Here is a 12,006-nt window from a genome sequence, read left to right on the forward strand (position 1 = left end):
AAGCAATAAGAAATCCGTTACATACTTAACAACAATGAAATTTTCGTAGGAAGATAGAGATATGAGTCAACAAACTATTATAATAGTCCAAGTCAAGGTCAGCATTCGAACATTCCCTCTATGTCTCCAACACTCCATAATATAACAGAAAATTATAAAGAAACCTGCTTAAGTATTGGTATAAAACACATTTAAATTATGAGATCAGTCCGCACCCCTAAATCGTGCCACAATTCTGAATAATTAAAAATTCCAATGAAATGACGAGTTCTGCGGGAAGGGAGGTTTGAAAAAAGCGCGAATATCAAAGTAGGCTAAAGAAAAACTATTTCATTATATTTCCTCTGTTATCACAGTACGGACTGATTTTAAAACTTAAATGTGGTATAGCAATACTTAGATTAAGCAGGTTCCCTTAATTTTCTTTTATATTAAGGAGCGTCGGAGACATAGAGGAATTGTTTGAATGCTGACCTTGACTTGGACTATCACAATACTTTGTTGACTCATATCTCTATCTTTCTATGAAAATTCATTGTTGTTAAGTATATAATGGATTTCTTATTGCTTTTGACTATTGTAATGTCGACGAACTCAGTATCACATCTGGTAATAAAGAGAGTACCAGTTTAAGCAACAACGAAATCGAACAAACACCTCCATCCAATCAGAATCTCGGCGGGAACAGTGTTGCCATATGTGCCTGGCCAGATTAATTGGTATGAGGTATACCACCACCACCACCACGCATATAACTACCACCACCACCAACCATCACCATCGCCACCACTACCACCCCTAAAACTACCACCACCACGATCATCACCACCACTATTACCACCGCCCCTATAACTACCACCACCACCACCACCACCCCTTATAACTACCAACACCACCACCCCTATAACTACCACCACCACCGCCATCACCACTCCTGTAACTACCATCTCCACCCCTATAACTACCACCACCACCCCTATAAATACAACCACCACCACCCCTGTAACTAGCAATGCCACCACCACTATAACTACCACCACCACCCCTATAACTACCACCACCACCACTACAACTCCTATAACTACCACCAACACTACCACCACCACCCCAATAACTACCACAACCACCACCACAACCAACACCCCTATAATCACCACCACCACCCCTATAACCACCACCACTACTACGCCTGTGACTACCACCACCACTGCCACCACCACCCCTATAACTACCACCACCACAACCACCACCACCCTTATAACTACCATCACCACCACACCTATAACTACCACCACCACTACCACCACCACCCTTATATATACCACCACCACCACCACCACCACACATAACTACCACCACAACCACTCTTACAACTACCACCACCACCATCCCTCTAACTACCATCACCACCACCACCACCCTTATAACTACCACCACCACCACCCTAATAACCACCACCACTACCACCACACTATCAGCACGCGAACACCACCACCACACAACCACCACCCCTATAACTACCACCATTACCAAAAACACCACCACCACCACCACCAGCACCACCACCACCACCCCTATAACTACCACTACCACCACCACCACCACCACCACCACCACCCCTATAACTACCACCACCACCACCACCACACCACCACACGAACACCACCACCACACAACCACCACCCCTATAAATACCACCACCAACACCACCGCAGCACCACTCATATAACTACCACTACCACCACCCCTGTAGCTACCACCACCACCACCACTACCACCTATTTTACTACCACCATCACCACCACCTCAACCACCGCAATAACTACCACCATATACCACCAAAACCACCACCACCACTACTACCATCACCACCTCCACTAGCCTACCCCCATAACCACCACCACCACCACCACCAAAATCTCCATCATCACCACCACATCTATAACTACCACCATCACTACCACCAGAATAAATAAAAAGGAATATCAGAACGTAATATCTGAGCGATGAGTGGCGTATTATAAAGATCATGAACACGTACGACACGAACACATGAAGAGCATTTACGGTTTGAAAAAAATAAATAAAAAAAAAAAAAAAAAGATAACTTCGATAAGAGAACACTTAAATAGATGACAACCAGCAAGACATGGGATAAAAAAGATGGCTATTATGAAGGGTCTTAGCAACGACTACGACTAAGTAATTCTTGCCTTTCCTTCCCTTCCCTCCTTCCCTCCTTCCCCTTCAATTGTCCTTCTTCCCATTTCCTTCCCTTCATCCCTCCCTCCCCTTCGACTGTCCTCTCTCTCTCTCCCCCTCGACAGACCTCTCCCTCTCTTTTCCTCGACTGTCCTCCTCTTCTCGCCCTCCCTCCCTCCCTCCCCTTCGACTTTTCTTCCCCTCCCTCCCCCTCAATTGTCCTCCCCATCTCCTTCTCTTGACTGTCCTCCTCTTCCCTCCCTCCCTCCCCTCTCTCGACTGTCCTTCCCCTCTCTCCCCCTGAACTTTCCTCTTCTTCTCCCTTCGATTGTCCTCTCGCACTACCTCTTTCCCTCTCGACTATTCTCCCTCTTCTCTCTCCCTTTCGACTTTCCTACCTCTCCCTCCTTCTCCCTGCCTATCCTTCCCCTCTGTATCCTTCTTGACTGTCCTCCGACTGTCCTACCCCTCCCTCCTCCTCGACTGTCCTACCCCTCCCTCCCCCTCAACTATCCTCCCCCTCCCTCCCCCTCGACTGTAATCCCCCTCCCTCTCCCTCGACTGTAATCCCCCTCCCTCCCCCTCGACTGTCCTCCTCCTCCCTCCTTTACTGTCCTCCCCCTCCCTCCCCTCGACGCTCCTCCCTTTCCCTACCCTTCGACTCTCCTCCCTCTCCCTCCCCCTCGACTCTCCTCCCCCCTCCCTCCCCCTCGACTCTCCTCCCCCTCCCTTCCCTTCGACTGTCCTCCCTCTCCCTCTTTTTCGACTGTCCTCCCTCTCCCTCCACTGTCCTCCCCTTCCTCCCCCTCCTTCCCCCTCTAGTGTCCTCCCCCTTCCTCCCCCTCTAGGGTCCTCCCTCTCCTTCCCCCTCTAGTGTCCTCCCCCTCCTTCCCCCTAGTGTCCTCCCCCTCTCTGCCCCTCTAGTGTCCTCCCCCTTCCTCTCTCTCTAGAATCGTTCCCCCCCCCCCCGTCTCCGAGTGTGTTCCTCCACCCCCCTTTCCCCACCCTTCTCCCTGACTGTTCTCTCTCCCCGTCAACCTCCCTCCCCCTTAACCTTCCTCCTCCCTCTCCCTCAACATCCTCCCCTCTCTCCCTCGATTGCCCTCCCCTCCCCTCGACCCTGGGTATGTAAAGCAGGAGAGTCGAATTGCTCCTTCACTCCTCCTCCAACCTCACCCTCACTCACTGCTGCTGCCCCTCTCCCTGCAGGAATAACTCCGTCCGTCGTCAGCCAGCATGGGGCGCTACCTGGCCCTCGGCTCCCTCCTTCTCCTCCTCGGTAAGTGGACTGAGGCCTTTGTACAGTCATAGGTAAAAGTTTGTTCCTCCCCTGTGCCTCTTTCCCTCACTGGCGGATTTGTAGATGCTTGAATGAGACGCAGTGGATAGTAGTAGTGGTAGTAATAGTAGTAGTAACAGTAGTAGTAGTAGTATGGTGGCTCAGTGGTAGAGCTCCTGACCTGAGACCAACGAGTCGTGAGTTTACGCCGCGCCCGGGTAAGCTGCCCTGCCGGTAGAGGTAGCGCTCTCCTGTCACCTACCTGGTAGTGGCAGCCGTGGCTCAGTGGTTTAGATCATTCTGACAGATGGATTAGAGGTTCGAGTCCACCCAAGGGTCATTGGTAGACATCAGGAAGGGCATCCCGTCATAAAGTTCCCACGCTCAAAAAAACAAAGTCCTCTACCCAGGGGCGACGCCTTAGCCCTTATCGAAAAAAGGGGACACGGCATAAAACTAAAAATAATAATAATGATAATAATAATAATAATAATAATAATAATAATAATAATAATAATATTATTATTATTATTATAGTGGTGGTGGTGGTGATGGTGGTAGTGGTGGTAGTAGTACTAGTAGTAGTAGACAGAGTAGTAGTCCCAGGTTCATTCGAGGTGTGACCAAGCTGCCCTTTTGCAGTCCACCATCCTCCTCCTTTCAAGGGATACGGATGTAGTTAAGGGACGCTTGTATAACTAAGCAGTGGGGCCGCCCAGTTATATCGGTGTAACGAAGTGAAGGCATCCCTCTCCAGCACCGACGCAGTAAAATAAAGGTGTCGAAAAACCCACAGATGGATAACATGCATCTCAATTCACTACGCCATATTAAAGCGTCGTTGAACTGAGCCATGAAAAGAAGTGGGGGGGGGGGAGTTAAGAGAGGCGAACGGACTTTTACAGTTGCCTCTGCAGTATTACTGCAGGAGTAGCTGGCCACCCTTCCCTAGCCAGCCTGTTTAGCACACTGGCAATCAAATGTGTCCTGCTCCCAGCCACTGTATTAATCTCAACCCAATAGTGTTGCAACAACGAAGCTCTGGGTGGAGGGGAATGCTAGGTGTTGGGGTGGCAGGAAGAGCAACGACATGGAGTTAGATTCCTGGTCCTCATTTCCTGTCCCTGCCCCGGAGTGGCTAGGGGATGGTTATTATTTTCACTCGCTTTGTCTGTTTGTTTGCTTGCTTATTTGTCTATCTATCTCTCTGTTAACAGCTTTATGTGAAAACTGCTGGTGCGATTTTGACTAAATTACAGCTATGATGGGCTATGAACTTCTGATCTCCTGATTAAATTTTGGGCCAAAATGGGCCAAGGCACAGACTGTAGGCCCCAAAAAAAAAAAAAAATAAATCATTTTTTTGCCATAACTCCTTTAAAATTCGTTATATCGACATGAAACCAAGACCTAAAGATGTATTATTCAAATCTGCTTCCTATAACATGCTTCATTATTTGAAGGGCGTTCACCCTCCTAGTTAGCAGTAGGGGGGTCAATGTCAGGTGAGTTGGGCTTAAAATTTCAAATGGACATAAGATCATCAATTTTCACCCGCTTTACTCCAAATATGATATGTGACATCTTTGACCAGATATCCTGTTGTGCTTATACGTCACCACCAAAATGATTGCCTGGGATGGGTTTGCTGTGTCTTGGCATCATTTTTTTTTTTCTTGGCATTCTGGCCATCGTCTACTGTGTGGGGCATTACGCCAAATAAAGTGAAAAGCCAAAGATAGAACAGCAGCCCACACACCATAAACGAGACGGCCAGTCTAGGGGGCCAATTGCGGAGGCAGCATGAAATGAAATGCTCGTAGATTGGCTAAACGGACCTCCTCCCCCCTGACAATCAGAAGCGTGAGAATCCCCTGACCAAGGTCAGCTGCCTGGAGCAGATCGTACAAGGTAGAGAAAGTTGTGGCTCCGAGCTGGTATGGCCTGGTGTAAGCACTGAGTGTCAGGAGGTGATGGTAGGAGGTCACATCTAGCCAATCCTTAGTGCCCATGATAGGAGGGCTCGACGGGCGGCCCTCCTTTGCCTGAGGAGGGAAGGACTCATTGACCTCCTCCTTGGCCGAGTAGCTGGTCGACGCATCCTCGGCCATGGAGATGGAGTCAGAAGAGTCCTGCTCCTCCATGGTCACTGACAGTGGTTGGTGGACTTTGGCAGCAGTCTGAATCTTGGCCAGGTCTGGATCCTGGTTGGTGATTGATGTTGCAGTCTTCTGGTTGAGGGGAGCATCCAACCTCAGCTTCTTCCGCAGTTTTGAGCTGGGCCGTGAGACGCCAATGTGCATAGGTAGAATCCTGCATGGCCACGCCTCCTGGTCCAGTAACATCCCGAGCCTCAGGACCCTTGGGAGCCCTAAAGAGACATAACTCCACCAATCCACTGTCCACGAGGGAGCGCTGGAGATCCTGAGGGATTGGTGCAATGACAGCCTGGCGTTGTATGAAAACATCAGCACCAGTATCCTGGCAGTTGATGAAACCGTACCCCTCCCTGACGTTGAACCAAACCACGGTTCCCCTGATCTTCTGGGCTGTCAGAGACTGTCTGGTATGTGTCCCCTTTAAAAGGTCACAGGCAGTACGTAGTAGGAGATGCGTCTTCTATCGCTGCTCATCCGGTTCTCCTCTCAGCTCTCTCTCCTCAATCCCTTGGCACCGCTTCTTGCTTGGTAGAGATTCATACTGTGACTGGGAATGAGGCATAACATCTGACCGCCCGTGTACTGTTCGTGTGGCAGTGTCATATCTTCAAACACCGCTGTTGCCTGTTAAGCATTATTGTCGATGATGTTCCTTAAGCTCAAGGTTTGTGCTATTAATTAAAGAAATAGCTATAAATAAGGCTGAACTCTCATTAATTAATATGAACTTAATTAATTATGTGGCCTCAGCGGGGAGGTAAATTGATTTAAAAGCGTAAAAGTTACTCCAGTCCCTGATTTCTGATACGTGTGAACACCGAAACACACGGGAACTTGAAGTGAAACATCCATTTGCTAAGAGACCGAGCAGGAAAGAGGAGAGCTGCTTGTGTATGACGAAATGGAGAAGTGGAGGAAGGCGGAGAGAGTGCAGGGGTACCCAGCCTTGCATGTGTTCGACGCCTGATACCAAGCAGGGTACTCGACATTATTACTTTTACCTTATCTGCCCAAATGAAACTTACTTCTGTTTATGACGGTGTCGTGTTACTGCATTCGTGCTTGAAAGTGCAAGGGGGTTATGTGCTTCATTTCGTTTATTTGCTTGTCTCTCTCTGTTTGTTAGCAAGATTACAAAAAAAAAAACTATCGGTTGAAATTGCACCAAATCTGGCATAATGTTTGAGAACCACCAGAGAAACAGGGAGTTAATATTTGACCAAAAGGGCCCTTGGTGTCTTGGGTCAGGGAGTACCTCAAATGGTTCTGAATCAATTTTGACCACACCTGGTGGAAGGGTTGAAGGACAGGGAAGGATGAAGCTAATCAGTCTTGAGAACAACCGGATATATGTAAAGGTCGCAGGCAAGGTCAAATGTTTGGCCCTTTAACAGTTCTGATTTCATCAGATCAAACATGGTGGAAGGTCTCGTGGATGAAATTTCTCAGATTTCAGAACAATAGGTTGCAGGGTGAGGTGAACATAAATATGTCTGATTCGATTTGATGGATGGGTTGATCAGGTAAAGATGAAGTAATTTGATTTTCGGAGCAATCAGTCAAAGGTCAAGGGGACAGGATAGGGTCAAAGGTACGATTTTTTAGACCGATTTTAGGGGCGGGTGTTACACACTCTGTATGCTTCTTCCACTGATTTTGTTTGCATGTCGAGAGAAAGTAATGTGTCTATCCAAAGTAAGTCGAAGAATATTGGAATGTCTCTCCAGTGAGAATGATTGGCTAATGAGGAAGAACTGAAGGTACTGTATGCTTGAGAATCCTGTTCATTTGGAGAAATGAGAGTGTTGAATTGTTTTCTGTAACAGTCTGTTTTGCTTAAGCAGTGCTCTATTAAGCATAGGTACTGTTGGAGCTGGTCGTCTGTTTGTTAAGCTTTGATATTATCTGAAGCCACAGTATTTGTAGGTCATCAGCACAGAACAATATTGTTATTGAAGGAGAGAGATTTTTAGGTCGTAGAAAAAGTTGAACGTTAGGTTAAAAGAACTGTACACTGTGGGGCACCATTGGTAAGCATTATGAGTTAGGATCTTTGGTTTTGGTTGAGTACTTGGGTCTGTATGACTACGAGGAACTTGGTTAGCTACTTCTTATCATTGCCTTTCATATTTGTGCTTGAGATTCTGTTTATGATGATATGTACTGTTGTTGTATTGAAAACATTGAATATGCCTGCTCCTACTGATGTGAGTTGTAGTTTTTTCCTTGTTGAAACTATCCAGGATGTGATGATTCAGCTGAGAGAGGTATGTCGTGGTTCAGTGCCAAGATCAAAGTCAGTGTTGGGTATGTGGATGGGTGATGTTGTTTAGAAGTAGCTTTTCCATAATCTTAGTTTGTGTGCATAACAGATGTTGGCCTGTGCAGTCATGGGCGGTTGGGTGGTTTTTCTGGCTTGAGTATAGGAATAACGACTGCTTTCCTCCGGATGTCAAGGATTTGGATGTTAGTTCACGAAAAGTTGAAAAATTAGGTGAGGCTCTTAATAGCTATGGGGCTGAGGCATTTTAACTGGATGCTTGTGATCAGATTTGGTCCTGCTGCTTTAGAGCTTTTGCATTTTTGAGCATTTGCTGGACTACAGTGAGGTGAATTGGAGGGTATATATGTATCACATTTGACTTTCCATTTTTAAAATGATTCCTTGGTTTTGAAGGTTGCAGTTATTGTGAATTATTTTGTCTCTCTATCCATCTGTCGTCTGTCTGTCTATCTATCTATAGCAAGACATCATAATCCCGTGAGGGGCATCACCATGTCCTCCGCCATCAAGCTGCCTTTTCACCAACTCTCTCCTCCCTCTCCACACTACCCCTCCAATTGATCTTCAGTCTGCCTTTCCACTCCCCCGTCCACCTAACGTACATTGGCCTAGTCAGTCTTTCATTTTCCATCCTTTCCGCATGGCCAAACTATCTCAGAACATTTATTTAATCCCTTTCAACCACATTCATATCAACAATGCTAAACTCCTTCACTTCCTCTTTTGTGTTTCTGTCTCTCCACTGCTCTCACCCTTGACTTGTGATCTGCCAACAGGGTCCAAGCTTCAATTCTTTACGTAAAAGCGGAGATAACAATACTGTCATGCAGCGATTTTTTTACTTCCCTACTGACTTCCTTATTCCTTACCATTGCTTTTACTGAGTCTGTAACCTTTCTCCCTTCCTGGTTTATTGATACTCAGCTTGTCTCTTTGCTCCCTCATGCTGGGGATGGTTCCATTGTAGTTTATCCAGGCTTCACGAGTGGGGGACTTCGATCAGTGTGGGGCTTTCTTGTTAAGGCTCATCATTCAAGATAGAGAAATGGTAATATTAGGCCAAGTATAGTGGACGAATTATGTGTAGAAAGGTTGGTTGTCCCTCCCTCCTTTCCTCCACCGTCTATCTCTCCTCCACATACGTTAAAGAGTGTATAAATTTGACAGACATGTCTTTATGTACTTGGTAAAATTATTCCTTCTAATTAACTTCCCCACTAGTCCCCCGCTCTCTCTCCCTGGGTGTGGTGGTCGGGTTCCCAGGTAGGGTAGAGAGTCTCTCTCTCTCTGAATGTGTGCGTGTGTGTGTGTGTTCTTACCTAATTGTTCTTACCTAAATGTATCTTTACAAAAGTGTTTCTTAAAGTGTGGTCCGTGGATCCCCAGGGGTCCGTGGAACGTTCCAAGGGGTCCGCAGGCTAATTTGAGTATCAAATAAAACATATAATAGTATCTGGAAACAATTTAATGACTTTGTAGAATGCAGTGATATTTGTGATTTGGCGACTCTGTACTGGCTGCTGCCTGGCCGCGGACCCACCGCATGCCATAATTATAGCCTACAAACACCTTTAAACTCAAGAGGTAGGGTAGGAGGGAAATCTACTCATAATTAAGGGTCCGCCACATGATTAGTTTTTATAAAAGGGGTCCACTGCACGAGAAAGTTTAGGAACCACTGCATTACAGGAATGAGTCAAGCTTGTACTATCCTGTGTAATAAACCATTTTTATCGTACATGTCCTTAAATTTATGAATTGTTTAGGCACACACTATTTCATTCGGTAGTGCATTCCTCTATAAATTGCCCTTTTTGGGAAACTGAATTTCCTTACGTTTTTATCACCTCTCTTTTTATGCAGTATTTTGCAGTGTCCTCTTGCTGTTGCTTCCCCATAGGATATATATTCATTTATGTCTATTTTCTCCTTCCTTGATATGCATTTATATAGCATAATCATGTCTCCTCTTTTCCTGCTGTCCTGTAATGTTGGCAGATTCAGTTTTTCTAGTCTTGCTTCGTAGCTTAGATCCCTTAGGCTTGGTACCTATCTTCTAGCGGCCATATGAACTTTTTCAGTCTTAACTATGTGTTTCTTGAGATGAGGATTCCAGACTACAGCTGCATACTGCAGGGTTGGTCTGATGAATGATATTATCTTTTCTCAGCATGTCTTCATTTATGTATGTGAATACTATTCTCATCTTTGCAAGCAGTGTATACATGTTCCTAACCTTCTCACTGATGTGGTCAGCAGGAGATAGTCTGTTACTGACAATCACACCTAGGTCGTTCTCTCTTTCTGATATGTGTAGGTTTTACTTCCTAAATTATAATCCCAGTCTGGTCTTTTTCCACTTTTACCAGACCTAATTACATGACACTTGTCCCCATTGAACTCCATTTACCATTTATTACTCCATTCATGAAGTTTAATTACTTTTTCTTCTAGCTCTCTATAAGAGTCTGTTAGCAATTCTCCTTTGTATTTTTGCATCATCAGCAAACATATCTGGATAACTTTCATTTCCAGTGTTACTCTCTATGTCATTTATATACACTAAGAACATAAATGGTGCCAGCACTGAGCCCTGCGGAACTCTACTAGTCACATCCCTCCATGATTAGTAATTTCCTCTTAGTACCGTTCTCATTTCCCTTTTTCTGAGAAAATCATGCATTCAACAGTACAGTTTGCCTTGGATTCCTTCTCAATGGTACAGTTTCCATAAAAGTGTTTGGTGTGGTACTCTCTCAAATGCTTTCTTGAAATCTAGAAAGATACTGTCTACCCACCCTGCTCTTTTCTGTAATGTTTCTGCAACTTTTTGCATATCTATCGTAGTAGCTCAATAGATTAGTAACATGATTTTCCCTTTCTGAAACCAAACTGCCTTTTTGTTATCATATTGTGTTCATCTACTTGGTTTGCCCAAACTTTTCTTATCAGCTTTTCCAATATCTTACAACACTGGTTAGTGGTACTGGTCGGTAGTTGAGTGAATTTTGTCTATTCCCTTTCTTGTATAGGGGAACAATGTTTTTTTTTTTGTTTTTTTTTCCAAATATCAGGTACAGTAATTTACTTGACCCAAGGATTCCTTGAATATTAAAGATACTGTTCTGCTTAACTCCTTTGCATATTCATGTAGCACCCAACCTGAAATTTCGTCAGGACCATTTGCTTTTCCTTTGTCTAATTTACTTAACGCCTCCTGTATTTCTTTTTCTTCTGTTTGTATATCTGGTAATATGTGTGGGCATGCATATTCCATATCATCTCTCTCAAGATTATTTTCTTCTGTGAAAACTGATTGGAAATTTTTATTTCGTGCTTCACAAACATCTTTCTCTTGTGTATAGATGATCCCTTTGTCTGTAATGGATTGTAATATATCTTTTACTTGGGTTTTGCTTCGGATGTACGGTAGCTGTAAACTAGCTTCGGTTGATCAATACTTTTATTTATAATGCCTTCTTCAGATTTTCTTTGGGCTTCTCTCTTTATTCTTGTATAATAGTTTCTTGCCTGTTTATAGTTATTATATGCCCTCTCACTATTGTGTCTTCTGTACGTATTCCACAACAAGTCTCCTTTTTCTTTTGATTTTTATGCATTCTTTACGACACAATTTCTTTATTTTCATTTTTGCTTCTTTGTGCTGTAGGATGTAATTTTGGACTCCTATTTCATAAAGTTCACAGAATTTTCTATACTGTATATAATATTTAAATCTTGTCCTCTAAGTTCCTTTGCCCAATCTATTCTAAGAAGTATTTCTTTAGGTCATGGCAGTAGCCCTTTTTGTAGTTTAGGCTCTTTTGTAAGTTTTGTTACTGTTAACTATGTCATATGCAATCCTGAAGTTGCAGTTTAATACTGCATGGTCGCTTTTGCTGAATGGAGGATGATACATTACATTGTCAATATCATTTTCTTGCCTAGTGGATATAAGATCTAGTACTGATGGTACATCAAGTCCTCTTTTTCAGGTGTTTTTCTTTACATGTTGTGTTAGGAAGAACTCCTGTACAAGATCCAGGAGCTTTTGGTCCCAACAGCTTTCCTGTTTTTTTTTT

This window comes from Coenobita brevimanus, chromosome 39, assembly GCF_032717465.1.
Source record: "Coenobita brevimanus isolate Jiangsu-jjx chromosome 39, ASM3271746v2, whole genome shotgun sequence".
Lineage (NCBI taxonomy): Eukaryota > Metazoa > Arthropoda > Malacostraca > Decapoda > Coenobitidae > Coenobita > Coenobita brevimanus.